The sequence below is a fragment of the Thamnophis sirtalis genome, unplaced genomic scaffold, assembly GCF_051295495.1.
Source record: "Thamnophis sirtalis isolate CommonGarterSnake01/CBP01778 unplaced genomic scaffold, rThaSir2_p1.2 scaffold_4, whole genome shotgun sequence".
Classification (NCBI taxonomy): Eukaryota; Metazoa; Chordata; class Lepidosauria; order Squamata; family Natricidae; genus Thamnophis; species Thamnophis sirtalis.
This window is the reverse complement of record NW_028261384.1, coordinates 67,396,553-67,414,931: the sequence shown is the minus strand read 5'-3', so window position 1 is coordinate 67,414,931 and position 18,379 is coordinate 67,396,553. Positions and strand designations below refer to the sequence as shown.

Sequence of the window (18,379 nt, the reverse complement as noted above, 5' to 3'; positions counted from 1 at the left end):
TTAGGCGCGAAAACAGTTGATATATAGAATAGCCCATTCCACACCCCCTGGCATCATAGGCCTAGTCCAATCATAAGTCCTTCAAGTGTCAGGTGTGAGATAACTTCCGTTAGTCCAGGCGGGAAACACCCACCCATGCGTAGTCTGTCCATCCAAAGACCTCCAGAACATTCCTCCAGCACAACGAGTAACCCCACCCAAAATACCATGCCCTCCCTCCCCGTTTCATGGCAGCTGAAGCAACAGCAAAGCAGAAGCTGACACATTTCAAATTTTGTTATCTGTCTTTCTCCTTGAATCTTTCTTTCACTTTTATACATTTCTCTGTATTAAATTCAACCAGTTTAATTTAATATCTGCTAAAATGTTCTTTCATTGTGTTATATTCCTTGCCTTGTTCTTCCAGTCTTACCATTTATATATCTGATTTTATTTTAGTTTATTAATCCATTCTTTCAATTCAATCTTAGGGATTTTCTCCATTTCCATCACTTGTGTTAAAGGAGAAATTCCTGGCATTAGCTGGTATCTCCATTCATTCCATAATTCCACATTTTTTTAAAAAAAAAAAGGATTTTGAATCCTCCTAACAATTTTTTTTCCTGCTTAAACTGTCTTTATTACTTTAGGATAAATTGACACAAATGGTTCAGGACATGAGGGGAAAAAACAGTTATAACCGATTGCAAGCTTTTGCATTCAGAACAATTCTTTTTTTTTTTTAGAAGTTTTAATAAATTTTACAAATATTTCCCCTTCCCCTTCCCTCCCCCCACCCCAACCCTCCCCCCTCTAACCCTCGCTCCCCCCAACTTCCCAGAGAAGAAGTTAGCATTTAACAATCATACACTAACATAAGCTAACTAACTATAGCATCCTACCTACCTCTTGTACTTTAACTCCCCTTTTATTAAATTAAATTTAGATAAATTATAAATTATAACATACCCTAATTGAAATTCCTTAGTCCGATTTTTATTTTGAATGTAATCAATCCATCTTCTCCATTCCAACTTATATTTCTCATCTGAATGGTCCTTCAAATATGCTGAGATTTTGGCCATCTCTGCTAAATTTACTACTTTTAAAGTCCATTCATGAATAGTAGGCAATTCTTCCTTCTTCCATTACTGCGCCACCAACAATCTTGCTGCCGTTAAGTTCAGAATCAAATTAGTCTCTATAACTGTACAGTCTGTGATTATACCTAGCAAGAACAACTGAGGAGTAAACTTTATCCTCTTTTTAAGAATATTTTGAATTATCCACCATATTTTTATCCAAAATGCTTAAACTTTTTTACAGGTCCACCATACATGATAATATGTAGCATCAACACAAACACATCTCCAACATTTGGGTTGTAAATTCGGATTCATACAAGCTTACGTTTTGGGATCTAGATGCCATCTATAAAGCATCTTATAAAAATTCTCTCTCAAGTTTTGAGCTTGCGTAAAGTTTACATTTCTTATCCAAATTTTTCCCCATGTTTCCATCATTATTGGCTCTTCAAAGTTTTGTGCCCATTTTATTATACAATCTTTAACTAACTCTGTTTCAGAATCTATTTCTATCAATGTATTATACAACCTTTTTATATGTATTTGACTCTGGTCCCTAATTTGTTTTACCAAATTTTCTTCATTTTGTATGATGCTAATTTTCTGGTCTTTTTTCCATCTAGCCTGTAACTGTCCATATTGAAACCAGGTTTTAATTACCCTTTCCCCTCTTAATACATTCAAAAGCTTTAACTGTAGTTTCTATGTTAAGAAGTTCCTTATATTAGGGTGACCAGACGTCCTGCATCTGGTGGGACAGGCACGCGTTTTCATAATTTTTCCTGCGTCCCGGGCCTTTCTCGAAAAACCCCGCTTTATTTTGGCGCTCGCAGCTCGCTCGCTCCCCCGCCCATCAGCTGCTAGCTCGCTCGCTTGTTCCGTTCTACACTAAAAATCTAAGCCAGCCCAGCCTGCTGCTCACTGATTGGCCTGGACTCCAGCCAATCAGTGAGCTGGCTGGGATGGAAAACTTTAAGCACACAGCGTGCTTAAAATTTTCCATCCCAGCCAGCTCACTGATTGGCTGGAGTCCGCTTAGCTTAGCACGCTCCATTTCATTTCATCTTTTGCTTGCTGCTTAACTGGTGAGTAACGTTACCGGTGGGAATCGGGAGGCGCTGGGGGGAGGAGACGGCCCTCCTCTCCTTGTCCTCCTTTGCGGAGTTTCCCTGTGTCTCCCAGGTCGCACCCATCCCCTCTCAAAAGGATTCATCCTGCTTCCTCCTCTTCTTCTTCCTCCACCTCCTCCTCCTCCCTGTCCATGGTGGCAGCCACAGGATGGGGCAGCGGCGAGAGAGAGAGAGCAAGCGAGAGAGGGTTCTGTCCCACGAGGAGATGCCCACCGAGCTGCGGGTCCCCCCGCCGCCTTCTTTCCCTCGTGGTCGCTTCCCTTCTTTCGACTCGTGGTCACTTCCCACCACTGGCGGCGCCTCGCTTCCCACCATCCCGCCATCGCCCAGCTGCCGCCTCCCCTTCCTCCCTCCCTCCCCCTCGGACTCCTCTTCCCGCCCCCGCTGCCTCGGCTTGGAAGGGCCGGGAGAGCAAGCGAGCGAGAGAGAGAACGGGGGAATCTCTCGGGGCTCGCCGGAGCGCTGCTCCTTTCCCAGGGCGAGGGCGGCGCAGGGAAGACTATCTGCTGGAGGAACCTTCCAAAGTGGAGGCGGCGGCAGCGGCTGGGCACACACTGCTCTTTCCCTCCGCGCCCTGGTCCTCTCCGTTCCCAAGCAGCCCCGTCCTCTCCTCCTCCCTTGGTCCCTCCCGTGGCTGCCCCGCCAAAATCTTGCTTTCCCTTCCCCCACTTCGGCCGCTGCTGGCCATCGCCCAGCCACCGCGGCCACCACCCCTTCCTCCCTCCCTCCCCCTCAGACTCCTCTTCCTGCCCCCGCCGCGTCGGCTTGGAAGGGCCGGGAGAGCGAGAGAGAGAGAGAGAGAGAGAGAGAGAGAGAGAGAACAGGGGAATCTCCCGGGGCTCGCCAGAACGCTGCTCCTTTCCCAGAGCAGAGAGAGAGAAGGAAAGAAGGGGGGAGAGAAAACTGGGCACCCGAGCCCTTTCCCCACATCCCTATGCAGTGGGGAAAGAGAGGTCGCTCCCAGTGAAGGGTCGCCCCCACGCTCGCTGCTTCTGCCGCAGCCACCCGAGGCTGAGACGGGATTCGGGGTTTTGACAGATGCCCGTTTCCCCCCCCCGCGCACCCAAGCCCTTTCCCCACATCCCTATGCAGCGGGGAAAGCTTGCTGCTTCTGCCGCAGCCACCCGAGGCCGAGATGGGATTCCCTCTGCCAGCGCTGGGCAGCAAAGCTGAGATGTTAAGCTCACTCCCTCTTCTTGCAGCACGCCCTGGTGTGAAAAACGCTGAGATCCCGCGCGCTTGGGGCTGCTGCGATGTCCAGGGAGGCTCAGCTGGTCTGAGTAGGCAGGGCAGGGGTAACGCGGTGCCCAGCTCAGGTGCTCCGAGCAGAGGGGGAGCCACCCCCTCTGCCAGTGCTGGGCAGCAAAGATGAGATGTTAAGCTCACTCCCTCTTCTTGCAGCATGCCCCGATGCGAAAAACACCGAGATCCCGCGCACTTGGGGCTGCTGCGATGTCCAGGGAGCTCCAGGATGACTGAGAATCCCCCGTGTTATTCCAGATAGGATAGAATATTGCCTTTTCCTCTTTCTCCACTCCCCCCAATGGCAGGTAAGAATCAGCAAAAATTTGGGGCGTGTGTCTGCGAAAGAAAGAAAAGAAAAGAAAGGAAAAGGAAAGAAAGGAAAAGAAAGGAAAAAAAGAGAAGAAAAGGTCTTTTTCTCTCCCACGGTTGTTTCTGCGGGGCCGCTTGGAGGCGTTTTCCCCACGGCGCGCGCGCGTGCGCTCCTTTAAAGTTGCAGGGAGAAAGCGAGAGGTGAACCCCAATTCTCTCCAACGTGTCTGAAGCATGTAGGGGAATCGCTGCCCCGCTCAGGTTTCAACTTCGGGGGAATGACCAAGCGAAGGAGGGAAGAAGAGGGGAGAAAAGGGGGCTTGTTGTAGAGTTGATAAAGCTTTAAGAGTTTGGCGGTGAGAGGATTCTGAATGGATCCCGAATGGTCGGGACTCGAAACAGCTCTATTACATCCTGCTTTTTGTGGGGGAAAAGAGAGAGAAAGAGGGAGAGGGAAAAAGTTTTAGGAACAGCCGTAGCCTTCCTCATCTGGATCCTGGAGCGAAGCGCGGAGAACAACACAAAAAAAGTGTTGGGTTGGGTTTTTTTTGGATGCTCTGATTTTTGTCTCTCTCATTACTGTTTTCAATTCAATTCTTTTTTTCCCCAGTCTTTTTAAAAAACTGAACGCTTCTACCTCCACCCCTCCTTCGCTGTTTGCCCCGAGGAGTTTTGGAGTGGAGGGGAGGAAGAGGGTTTGAGGCACGGGGATGGAGGTGGTTGCTGCCCGCCCGGGTTCCGTCGGAGAAAAGAGGACGGGGGTGGGGGGTGGGGGGTGGGGGGGATCGGCTGGCCAAGACGGCGTAATCCCCTGCTTTCCAAGCTCGCAAAGAGCACGGATCTCTCCAACTCTTTCTTGCTCTTAGTATTTTACACTGAGGTTTTTAGCTCCAGCATCCCTGTTTTTAAAATGCTGAAGACCCATCCTGATCCCTCCAATGACGTTCCAGATAATGAAATATGCAGGGCATGTTGTAGTAATTTTTTTTTTGTGCCAATTATCATGGTTGAAACAGGATCTGAATTGTAGAACTCCAATTTGCTTGGCATAATGTTTAAAGGACTTTGATTTGAAGAGAAGAGATTTCAGAGGAAGAAATGGCTGTGGCTTCAGAGGAACAAGTGGCAGCCTCAAGTTACATGAGCTCGCAATATGTCATACCTACATGCTTGCAAATTCTTTTACTTATTGGACCAAAGACCCAGCTAGGAAAAATGATAACACATGGAATCCTTTAGTGAATGCTATGCAGCAGTATGTGTATCAAAAGCATAGATTTACAGGAGCTTAGTAGAAATGTGCTGTAGTACTAATGCAAATCAAAAGCAGAAGAATTTATCCTTGAGGATCTTTACTATTTTCAGCCTCTTCCCTCTTCAGGCTTCAGAATATAAGGAAATAGAGAGGGAGAGGGAGGGAGGGAGGGAGGGAGAGACAGAGAGAGAGAGAGAGAGAAAGAGGGAGTGTGTGCACAGGAGGGGGGATTTTCTAAAAGTCCCATTGAATCCAGAGGAGGGGAGAGAGAGAGAGAGAAAGAGAGAGAGAAAGAGGGAGTGTGTGCACAGGAGTGGGGATTTTCTAAAAGTCCCATTGAATCCAGAGGAGGGGAGAGAGAGAGAGAGAGAGAAAGAGGGAGTGTGTGGACAGGAGTGGGGATTTTCTTTTTTCTTCTTCTAAAAGTCCCATTGAATCCAGAGGAGGGGAGAGACAGAGAGAGAAAGAGGGAGTGTGTGCACAGGGGTGGGGATTTTCTTTTTCTTTGTTTTCTTTTTTTCGTTTCAAAGGTTTTATTTCTTTTAAAACACACAAATATTTCATCATTCCTCAATCATTAAAACATTGAAGTACAATTTTTTGTATGCCCCTCCCTCCCTCCACCCCCTACCCCCTCCTCCTTCCCCCCCCCCGACTTCCCAGAACCCGTACACGGTATGGATTTTTAACAAACACAGTCTAAAATCTATTGAGAAAAAAGAAATAAAGAAATTAATGACATTCTACATTGACCTTAGCTTCTTCTTGCTGAACTAACTTTAAACAATTTAAATCATTTCTGATCTTAAGCATAGGCTAACTGGAATTTCTTGGTCCCGTATTTATTTTGTATATAGTCAATCCATTTTTTCCAGTCTCGTTTATATCTCTCATTTGAGTGATCTTTAAGATATGCCGATATTTTAGCCATCTCGGCTAAGTTTGTGACTTTCAATGTCCATTCTTGAATTGTAGGCAAATCTTCCTTCTTCCAGTATTGTGCCACCAACAGTCTTGCTGCCGTTATTAGGTGCAGAATCAAGTTAGTCTCTACCACTGTAAAGTCAGTACATATACCTAGTAAAAATAACTGAGGAGTAAACTTTATCCTTCTTTTAAAGATATTTTGCATAATCCACCATATTTTTATCCAGAATGCCTTAACCTTTTGGCAGGTCCACTATATATGATAATACGTAGCATCGAGAGAACCACACCTCCAACATTTAGGCTGTACATTCGGATACATAGAAGCCAACTTTTTAGGATCTAAATGCCATCTATAAAACATCTTGTAAAAATTTTCTCTCAGATTTTGAGCTTGTGTAAATTTCACATTTCTTACCCAGATTCTTTCCCATGTATCCAACATTATTGGTTCTTCAATATTTTGAGCCCATTTTATCATACAATCTTTAACTAATTCTGTTTCCGAATCCATCTGTATTAATACATTATATATCCTCTTTATATGCATTAAGCTTTGATCTCTTATTTGTTTAAACAAATTATCCTCAACTTGGATAAAACTAATTTTTTGATCTATTTTCCACCTAGCCTGTAATTGCCCATACTGGAACCATGTTTGAACTACCTTCTCCTCTTTTAATACCTCTAAAGATTTTAATTGTAGTACCCCCCTTTCCGAGGTAAGAAGCTGTATGTAAGTAATTCTGTCCTGTTTTTGTTCTATATTCATATTTTCAATTGCGTGTCTAGGAATTGCCCACATGGGTATCTTGTCATTTAATTTATATTGGTATTTTTTCCAGACCCGCAGTAAAGCATTTCTTAAAATATGACTTTTAAAATTCTTATCCAATTTTTTGTTGAATAACAGGTAAGCATGCCAACCATATACCAGATCGTGTCCCTCAATATTCAATATTCTATCATTAGTTAAATGAGTCCAATCACTAATTACCGATAATGCCACTGCATCATAATATAGTTTTAAATTAGGTAGTTTCAAACCTCCTCTCTCACGTACATCTTGCATTATTTTCATCTTTACCCTCAGCTTCTTTCCTGCCCATACAAATTTGTTAATACCCTTCTGCCATTCTAAAAGATTCGCATCTTTTTTAAGTATAGGTAACATTTGGAAAAGAAATAAAAATTTCGGTAAGATGTTCATTTTCACTGCCGCTATCCTACCCAACAAGGATAAGTGCAATTTCTCAGACTTTTTCATCTCTGTCTGTATACTATGCCAAAGTGGTTCATAATTATGCTTATATAAATTCCCATTTGAAGTTAAGATGTTAACTCCAAGATATTTGACTATTTTAACTACCTCACATCCTAACATCACTCCTAATTCTTCCTTTTGTTTAGTATTCATATTTATAGCTAATATTTTTGTTTTTCATAAATTTATTTTAAAACCAGACACTTGACCATATTGAATAATCATATTCATTAAGACCATACTGGATTCCTGCGGTTGTTCCAATATTATGACCAAATCATCCGCAAAAGAGCGGACTCTATATTCTTGTTGCCTAATCTTGATCCCTTTTAAACCATCCAAGCCCCGTATTTTATTCAACAATACTTCCAAAGTTATAATAAACAATAATGGGGACAAGGGACAGCCCTGTCTTGTACCTTTTCCAATTTGAAAAGAGTCTGTTAAACTTCCGTTGACTATGATGTGTGCTGTTTGCTGTTGGTATATTGCTTTAATTGACTGTAAAAAATTATCTCCTATCTGCATTTTTTGCAATATCTTCAACAGAAATTGCCAGTTAACTCAATCAAAGGCCTTCTCAGCATCCAAGAATATAAACGCAGCAGGCATCTGATTGTTCTGTCCCAAATATATTAATGCATTAATAATTAATCTGAGAGAGACAGAGAGAGAAAGAGGGAGTGTGTGCACAGGAGTGGGGATTTTCTAAAAGTCCCATTGAATCCAGAGGAGGGGAGAGAGGGAGAGAGAGAGAGAGAGAGAGAGAGAGACAGAGAGAGACAGAGAGAGACAGAGAGAGACAGAGAGAGACAGAGAGAAAGAGGGAGTGTGTGCACAGGAGTGGGGATTTTCTAAAAGTCCCATTGAATCCAGAAGAGGGGAGAGAGAGAAAGAGGGAGTGTGTGCACAGGAGTGGGGATTTTCTAAAAATCCCATTGAATCCAGAGGAGGGAAGAGAGAAAGAAAGAGGGAGTGTGTGAGGTGGGGGATTTCCTAAACCCCATTGAATCCAGAGGAGGGAAGAGAGAGAGGGAGTATGTGAGGATGGGGGATTTCCTAAACCCCATTGAATCCAGAGGAGGGAAGAGAGAAAGAAAGAGGGAGTGTGTGAGGTGGGGGGATTTCCTAAACCCCATTGAATCCAGAGGAGTGTGTGTGTATTTCTCTCTGTGTGTGTGTGTGTCTGTGTGTGTGTGTGTGTGTGTGAGAGAGAGAGAGAGAGAGAGAGACTATCACTAAGTGTTGTAACTTATGATTCTTGATGAATGTATTGTATTTTATTTTATTTATGTACACTGAAGACAAATTCCTTGTGTGTCCAATCACACTTGGGTAATAAACTATTCTACTCTACTCTACTCTACTCTACTCTACTCTACTCTACTCTACTCTACTCTACTCATTTCTATTTAAATTCTAATAAGGAGTTTAGCTTCTCTCTCTTGAAAATGTAAGCTAGCATAATGCAAGCTAGCTTTAGCTTTCAAACAGTTCATTTAGTGACCAAAGTTACAACGACATTGAAAAAAGTGACTAATGACTATTTTTCACACTTAGCGACCATTTTTCACACTTAGCGACCGTTGAAGCATCCTCATGGTCACGTGATCAAAATTTTGATGTTTGGCAACAGATTCATATTTATGATGCTTTCAGTGTCCTGGGGTCATATAATCGCTTTGTGTGACCTTTTGACAAAATATAAATTTTTTAATCAAGCCGCCCCCCCTTCACCCCCCGTCAATGGTGTCCCTCTTTACCAATCTGAAAATCTGGTCACCTTACTTATATATAATTGCATTCTGTTTTTGTTCTATACTTATATTCTCTATCGCATGCATCTATCGCAAGAGCCAAGGTGGCGCAGTGGTTAAATGCAGCACTGCAGGCTACTGCTAGATCAGCAGGTCAGCGGTTCAAATCTCACCGGCTCAGGGTTGACTCAGCCTTCCATCCTTCCGAGGTGGGTAAAATGAGGACCCAGATTGTTGGGGGCAATATGCTGACTCTCTGTAAACCGCTTAGAGAGGCCTGAAAGGCCTATGAAGCGGTATATAAGTCCACTGCTATTGCTATGTCTGGGAACTACCCACATAGATATCTTGTCATTTAATTTATATTGATATTTTTTCCAGACACGCAATAGAGCATTCCTTAATATGTGGCTTTTAAAAATCCTATCCACCTTCTTATCATATAGTAAATAAGCATGCCAACCATATACCAAATCATAACCCTCAATATTCAATATTCTGTCCTCTGTTAAGTTAATCCAATTACTAATTGTTGATAAAACTACTTCTTCATAATATAATTTTAAGTTGGGCATTTTCAAAACCTCCTCTTTCACCTATATCTTGCATTATTTTAAGTTTTATTCTCGGTCTCTTCCCTGCCCAAATGAAGTTATTAATACCTTTGGGCCATTCTTCCAAATTTGCATCTTTTTTGAGTATTGGTATTATTTGAAAAAGAAATAAAAACTTAGGCAAAATGTTCATTTTTACTACTACTATCCTTCCCAGCAAAGACAATTGTAATTTTTTCCATTTATTCATCTCTGTCTGTATTTTGTGCCATAATGGTTCATAATTATACTTATATAATTTCCCATTTGAAGTTGTGATATAAACTCCTAAATATTTTTACTATCTCACATCCTGTTACTCTTTCTAATTCTTCTTTTTGATTTGTAGTCATATTTTTTTTAAAGTAATCTTTATTAGTTATACATTTTTTAAGAGTAAAACATACAAATATAAATACAATTTTAAACATACAACCCCCCCTCCCCCCCGCGGTGACAGTCATTCACAGCCCAACTTTTTTTTTCCTTCCTCATTGTTAGGTCTCTAAGCCACATCTTCTCATTACAAAATTCAGGGATCTATTACAATTCCCATGTTCACTTTTAACTTTCCCCGTTTTAAGTCCCTGCTGTTCTCTTTGTCGCCCACATATACCATAAGTTCCAGCTAAGGTAATGTTCCGTTTCTCCTTTGTCCCTCAGCCAACCCATCATTCTGTCCATTTCTGCACATTCATAGATCTTTTTAATTATAGCATCTTCCGACGGTATGGTAGTGGATTTCCAAAATTGTGCATAAGTTATTCTTGCGGCCACAATTATATGTAGGCTCAAATGCCATATTGAATTGCTCATGTTTTCTGGTTTAATGCTTAGTAGAAGGTTCTCGGGTCTCCATTCCATGCTTGCCCCGGTAACCTCTTTTAGCCATTTTTCAATCCTTTTCCAGTATTTCGTGGCCTCAGTACAGGACCACCAAATATGGTAGAATGTGCCATCCTTTCTTCCACATTTCCAACACAATGGAGATAACCCAGGAAACATTTTGGCTAACCTCGTTGGGGGGAAGTGCCACCTATAAACCATCTTGTATATGTTTTCTTTGAATGCTGTAGATATTGTAAGTTTAATGGTTTTACTCCATAGATCCCACCATTTGCCCATTTCAATCTCATAGCCAAAGTTTCTCTCCCATGCTATTAGAAGGCTTTTATCCATCTCTTCATTAGCATCTTGGCAGGTCAAAAATTGATAAATCTTCGATAACATTTTCTTGTCTCCGCCAAACAAAATCTTATCTAGCCCCTGAGGGTTTGGGTAGATCCCAAACCATACCTTATCGCTTTTAAACCTGTTTCTAACCTGTAAATATTCCCACCATTCCAGATTCCTGCCCTGCTGCTCTAATTCCATCTTTGTTTTCATGTTGCCATCTTCTGTCATGATGTCTTTATATGTTATGTTTCTTATCCAATTAAATACACTGGGATGCGTTAAGGCCTCTAACGGTGCCAACCAACACGGAACCCTAAGATAGTATTTTTTCCTCATCTTTTCCCAGACCCCCATCAAAATCTTCTGAATATAATGTCCCATGAAGTACCTATGGGGGGTGTCTCTTTCTTGCCAGAGGGAGGCATGCCCTCCCTGAGGGAGGTCATGTCCCTCTATAGCCAATAGGTGCCTTCTACTCAACATCACCCAATCCTTCACCCATGTCATAATTGCTGCATTATAATATGCTTCCCAGTTGGGTACTCCGAAGCCTCCCAGTTCTCTACGTTTTTGCAATATTTGGGCTTTAATTCGTGCTTTCTTGCCTTGCCATATAAATCGAGCCACTATTGTCTCCAAAGATTTTTTAAAAAAATTGTCCAATTTAGTTGGTGCCGTTTGAAACAGAAACAAAAATTTTGGTAATACATATGTCTTAACTGTCGCAATCCTGCCCATCAAAGACAGTTGTTTACCACTCCAATTAGTCATATCTTTAGATACCTGCTGTAGCAATTTCATATAGTTATCTACCTTGATAGAGGAACATCTCTCCATGAGCCAAATTCCCAAGCATTGTATTTTATGGGCCATGTTAATCCCTAACAGGCTTTGTACTTCCCTTTTCTGGTTCAGAGTCATATTCTTAATTAACAGTTTTGTCTTCTCTTTGTTTATACGTAGCCCCGCTATCCTACCGTACTCCTCTATTTTACGTAAAAGTTGTATCCCAGAAGCCATAGGATCCTCCAGGATAAAAACAAGGTCATCAGCGAAAGCCTGGACCTTAAATTCCTGAGCTTGAGCTCGTAACCCTTTAATTTGTGTGTCACTTCTCACTATTCTAAGAAGGGGTTCTAATGTGAGGATAAACAGTAGGGGGGATAACGGGCATCCTTGTCTTGTGCCTTTACCAATCTCAATATCACCCGCCTCTTCTCCATTTACCAATAATGTCGCGGTTTGTCGTACATAAATTGCCCGAATTACATTTAAGAAGTTTTCTCCAAACTTCATATTTTCTAATTGTGACAACATAAACTTCCAATTTACCCGATCAAAAGCCTTTTGTGCGTCAAGAAACATAAAGGCCACTTGTTTATCCGGCTGAGCTTCATAATATTCTAAGGCATCCAAAATAATTCTAACATTATCTTTCAAATGCCTTGACAGCAGGAAGCCGTTCTAATCAGGGTGTATAAATTTATTAAGGAAGAATTTAAGTCTATCTGCCAGTATAGCTGCAAAGATTTTATAATCCACATTCAAAAGTGAAATGGGCCTATAGTTTTTAATTTGGGTACGGTCAGCTCCAGCTTTAGGCAAAAGGGTTATATAGGCCTCAGCCCATGATTTCAGTGTGATAGAATCCATCAAGACAGCATTAAATATTACTATCATCTCTTGTCCTAAGATTTCCAAAAAAGATTTATAGATTTCAACTGGCAAACCATCCATGCCAGGAGTTTTGTTGTTTTCCATTTTTTTGACTGCCTTTTCTAATTCATCTATTGTTATCTTTTGGTTCAGTACCCCCTTTGCTTCATTTGAGATCTTGGGTAGATTTGCATTATCTAAAAATTTCTTAATTTGGTCCTCAGAAATTTCTTCCCTACTATATAGTTGCTGAAAAAAACCTTGGATAATTTCCTGTTTCTCCCCCTTGGTTTCTACTAATTCCCCTTTACTATTCTGCAGTTGAGCTATACATCTGCTCTCTCTTTCTTTTCGAAGTCTATAAGAGAGCCAACAACCTGGTTTGTTAGCATGCTCAAAAAAGTTTTGCTTAATCCCCCTAAGTTTCCGAGCAACATCCTCCTGGTCTAGAAGAGAGATCCCATGCTTAATTCTAGCCATTTCTTCTTTTTTCCTATCATCTAGTGGGTTCTGTTGCAAGGCTTTTTCTACCACCTCCAATTTAGCTACCCATTTTGCCTTCTCTTCTAATTTTTTCCTCTGTGTGCCTGTTGTATATTTAATAGCTAGGCCTCTCATATAAGCCTTGGCCATATCCCAAAGTATTTGTGGAGTTACTCCCGGTTGATTCAATCTTTCCCTTTGCTCATCTGTAACTATGGGAATATTCTCCTTCTCCAAATATCTATCTATATCTATACCTTGTATTTTATCACCAGCATACAGTCTTGCATAAAATTCTAAAAAGGCCTTTTTAATCATATTCTGTTGATACACTTCTTTACCTTTATACTCTATTTTCTCTATGGTATGAGACTTGTTTTTTCCTTAACATATATACTAACCATCTACCTGGTTTATTTGCATTGCAAAAAGTATTGTGCTTAGCATATAGCAAGTTAGTTGCAACCTGGTCTGACATCAACATGTTAAATTGATCTCGCAGTAAAGTAAATGCTTCTTTTGTCTTCTTATCATCTGGGTTAGATATTAGCGAGGTGGCGCAGTGGTTAAATGCAGCACTGCAGGCTACTTCAGCTGACTGCAGTTCTGCAGTTCGGCTGTTCAAATCTCACCGGCTCAGGGTTGACTCAGCCTTCCATCCTTCCGAGGTGGGTAAAATGAGGACCCGGATTGTTGTTGGGGGCAATATGCTGACTCTGTAAACCGCTTAGAGAGGGCTGAAAGCCCTATGAAGCGGTATATAAGTCTAACTGCTATTGCTATTGCTATTGCTATCTCCTCTTCTATTTCCCTCCATTTTCCCTGCTGTCTAGGTCTGTGTAGGTTATTCAAATTTATTAGAACACCTCTCATATATGCTTTACTTGCATCCCAAACCATTTCCATTGGTGTTTCCTTATGCATGTTAAAAACAAAATATTCTTTCAATAGTTTTTTACATTCTATCACATTTCCCGCATATCTAAATAAATTTTCATTTAACCTCCAAGACCTCCTAGACCCCTCTCCATATTCCAGTTCCATCCACACCAGATTATGATCTGTTAGAGTTCTCGGGCATATCTTCATCTTCTTCACCCTAGAAAGAAAATCATTCGTAATTAATATAAAATCGATTCTAGAAAAGAATTGGTGCCTATCGGAAAAAAATGCAAAGTCTTGTTCTTTAACATTTCGTTCACACCAAATGTCTCTCAGTTCCATATCATCCATCATGTAAAAAAACATTAGGCAATCTTGCTCATGTTTGAGTATTTTGCAAAAGTCCCTTCTTGTCTTTCATAGTATCCAATACTCCATTCCAGTCACCCAATAATATACACGATCTATAATCCCATTGTATTAATTTAGTATGCAGCAACTTGTAAATTTTTTCTTGTTGTTGATTGGGAGCATATGCTCCAGGTAAGAATATTTTCTTTCCTTCTATTAATAATTCAATTGCAATATATCTTCCTTGAGGATCTGCTTCAATTATTTTAACCTTTAAGTCTTTCCTTAAATATATAACTATGCCATTTTTCTTCTCCGGAGCAGATGCCACAAAGTATATTCCCAATCTTGCATTTATCAAATATTTCTGGTCATTATTATTTATTATTATTATTCAATTGTATCACAGCGGCCAGTTGTTTCGCCGGATTTGGCATTGGTTACTAGTCGGGCCCCACCCAGGGGCCTAGGACGTCGTAACGTATTTTCGTAATATGCGTGCAGATCCAAGCAGTGCGGCTTTTTGCATTTGACTGATGGTGATTTTGTCAATTTTTAACTGTTTTAAATGTAATTCCAGTGCTTTTGGAATAGCAGCCAGTGTGCCAATTACCACTGGAATTACCACTGCTGGTTTGTGCCATAGTCGTTGAATTTCAATTTTTAAGTCCTGGTATTTTGCGATTTTTTCATGTTCCTTCTCGGCGACCCTGCTATCACCTGGTATTGCAATATCTATGATTGTAACCTTGTTTTTCTCAACCAGTGTGATGTCTGGTGTATTATGCGCCAGTATTTTGTCCATTTGTATATGGAAATCCCACAAGATCTTGACCATCTGATTTTCGGTGACTTTTTCAGGCTGATGTTCCCACCAGTTTGTTGCTGTTTTAATATTAAAATTTTTGCACAAATTCCAATGGATCATTTGCGCTACTAAATTGTGCCGCAATTTATAATCAGTCTGTGCGATTTTTTTTACAGCAGCTGAGTATGTGATCAACAGTTTCATCAGCTTCTTTGCAAAGTCTGCATTTGGCATCATCAGAGGATTTTTCAATTTTGGCCTTAATGGCATTTGTGCGGATAGCTTGTTCTTGCGCAGCCAGGATTAGTGACTCTGTTTCTTTCTTTAATGTACCATAACCAAGTTTGTTCACTGTCCACTTTATCTTTTATTTTTTCCAGAAATTGGCCATGCAGTGCTTTGTTCTGCCAACTCTCCATTCTTGATTTTATCACATCTTTTCTGTATTCTTGTTTCGTCTGTTGGGCCTTCAGTAGATTTTTGTTCTTTACTTTGATTAATAGATGTTCTTGACTTTCTTTTAAATAATCAGCCAGTGCATGTTTTTCTTCTTCAACTGTTTGCTTCACTTGTAATAATCCTCTGCCACCTGATTTTCGGGGCAGATATAGTCTATCAGTATCACCACGTGGATGTAAACTGTAGTGCATTGTCATTAGTTTCCTGGTTTTTCGGTCCAAATTGTCCAAATCAGCTTGTGTCCAGTTAACTATACCAGCTGTGTATCTTATAACTGGTATTGCCCAGGTATTTATGGCCTTGATTGTATTTCCACCATTCAATTTAGATTTCAAAATTTTCTTAACTCTGTTGGTGTACTCTCGCCTGACAATAGTTTTTACTTCTCCATGCTTGATGTTATCCAACTGCAGAATGCCTAAGTATTTGTAGGCTTCATTTTCTTTGCATTTAATTAATTGGCCATTGGGCATTTCAATTCCCTCACATGCAGTGATTTTGCCCCTTTTTATGGATACAGTGGCGCATTTTTCCATGCCAAACTGCATTGAAATATCGGTGCTGAATACTTGGACTGTGTTTGTCAATGATTGGATTTCTATTTCTGACTTTCCATAGAGTTTCAAATCATCCATATATAGTAAATGCGAAATTTTTTCAGCTTCTTTGGCTGTTTGGTAGCCTAATTTCATTTTTTTTTAAGATTACTGATAGTGGGATCATTGCGATGATGAAGAGAAGAGGTGAAAGTGAATCACCCTGGAAAATTCCTCGCTTGATATTAACCATTCCGTAGATCTCATTCCCTACTGCCAACTCAGTTCTCCATTGTTTCATAGCCTTTTCAGTAAAGGATGTAATATTTTTGCTAATGCCAGTTGTTTCTAAGCATTTTATGATCCAACTATGTGGTAGAGAGTCAAATGCCTTTTTGTAATCAATCCAGACCATATTCAAGTTCGTTTTTCTGTTCTTACAATTTTCTAATATAATTTTATCAATTAGAAGCTGATCTTTTGTGCCCCTGCTCCTCCTTTTGTTGCCTGTTTGCTCTACTGGCAAGATGTTGTTTGTTTCCAAATAATCCATCATGCTATCTGCAATAATGCCTGTGAGTAATTTGAAGGTTGTTGGCAAGCATGTTATTGGTCTGTAGTTTTCAGGTGTTGTTCCTTTAGTTGCATCTTTCTGAATCAAGTATGTTTTTCCAGTTGTCAACCATTCATCAATTTGGCCCTTTTGTAAAATTTCATTCAGTTGCCTGGCCAATATTGCATGTAAACTGGTCAGATATTTGAGCCAGAAACCATGTAATTGGTCCTTTCCAGGTGATGTCCAATTCTTTACCTTTTAAACTCGATTTTTGACCATCTCAGTTGTTATTTCTAATACTTGCATTTGTTTGTTGCCAATGCTTTTCTCAAAGTCATGTATCCACTTTGCTTCCTTGTTGTAGTCCTTTGCATTTTCCCACAATTCTTTCCAGAATTCAACTGTGGCCTGTTTTTCTGGTTTTTCACTTTTGGTATCACCATTCACATTAAGACTTTGATAAAAACGCCGTTGGTCTGATCGAAATTGCTGATTTTGTTTATATTGGATGATTTGTGCCTCATATCTTTCAATTTTTCTAGCTGTTGCTGTTATCTGCTGTTTTACAATCTCTACAGCTTCATTGATGTTTCTTGTATCCAATCTATATCTTCTGATTAGCCAATCTATGATTTTGTTGTTTTTTAGCCGTTGCTCATGCATGTTCTTTAAGTTACTAGCATCTGCCCTTAATTTTTTGATTTTTTGTTCTAAACGGATTTTCCACTTTGGCTTTGATGCTTTTTCTGTTGTGTGACTAGGTACTTTAATTTTAATGCCTAGTTCATTAGTGACTATTACAGCTGCGCTGTACATTAACTGGTTTGTTTCCAAGATGGATCCCGGTTCAATTGTTGAAAAAACTGCATTAATCATTTTCATGATAGGGGCCAAAATTTTCTTAGGCACAGTTTTTAGTGTTGGTAAATGTTGCCTTTCCTCATTAAGGAGAAAATGCTCCATGATCTTATCCTTCAATTCTTTTTGTTTTTGAGTTAGTTCATCAGTTGGTTCAGTGATAACTGGTTCTAGTGGTGGTGATGTTATTTCCTCCCCGAGAGCTTCTTCTGGGATTTCTACTATAATGTCTTTAGTTGTGTCTTGAATATCAGTTATTTCCGCTTGTGATATTGTTTTTTGGGTTTTGCAATTTGCCTGAATTTCCTCATGTTCAACTTCACTAAACACTTTATTCCGTATAATAAATTGCCTTTGATCTGCTAGTCATTGTTCACTAACATTTGAATCTGGATATTGTTGTTTCTATAATTCATACATTCGCTTTAAATAGCCTCTTTTTTCTGGCTCTGAGTTGTAGTAACAGGCCACTATGGCATGGTTTTCATCTGCACTATATTTTTGTCGTTTTGTTGGCTGGTCCACTTGTAGCCCACTTGTCGACGGATGTCCAGGGACCCCAACATCCGCCGCAGCCCTTGTTAACCCGCACGACGACCGATGCGGTATGGAATTCTTATTTGTTTTTTTCACCATATTGTATGGGTTGGCTTGTTTTTTTTTACAGGACCAGATGCCAACCTGACCCCAACCCTCCTCCTTTCTCATCCGGGCTTGGGACTGGCAACGGCAGAGTTGTTGTTGTTGTTGTTGTTGTTGTTATTATTATTATTATTATTATTATTATTATTATTAAAATTTATATGCCGCCCAATCCTGAAGGACTCCGGGCGGCTTACAAAAAAAAAGAGGAAAAAAAAGAGAGAGAAAAAAGAGAGAAAAGACAGTTTAACATCACAACACCACATACATTCATTCTAATCAAGGCTGGACCTCAACAATGAGGTCAACAGCCCCAGGCCTGCTGGAACATCCAGGGTTTTACAGCTTTCCTGAAGGCCATGAGAGTGGGTATGGTCCGGATCTCTGGGGGTAGCTGATTCCAAAGAGTCAGAGCAGCCACAGAGAAG

The 18,379-nt window shown here is 40.6% G+C and overlaps 1 protein-coding gene across 1 annotated transcript in view; it reads left to right on the top strand.

Annotated features, from left to right (window-relative positions):
* Positions 1 to 18,379, top strand: part of HERPUD2 (HERPUD family member 2) — a 249,514-nt gene that overhangs the window by 193,601 nt on the left and 37,534 nt on the right. The gene's annotated exons all lie outside the window — the stretch shown is intronic.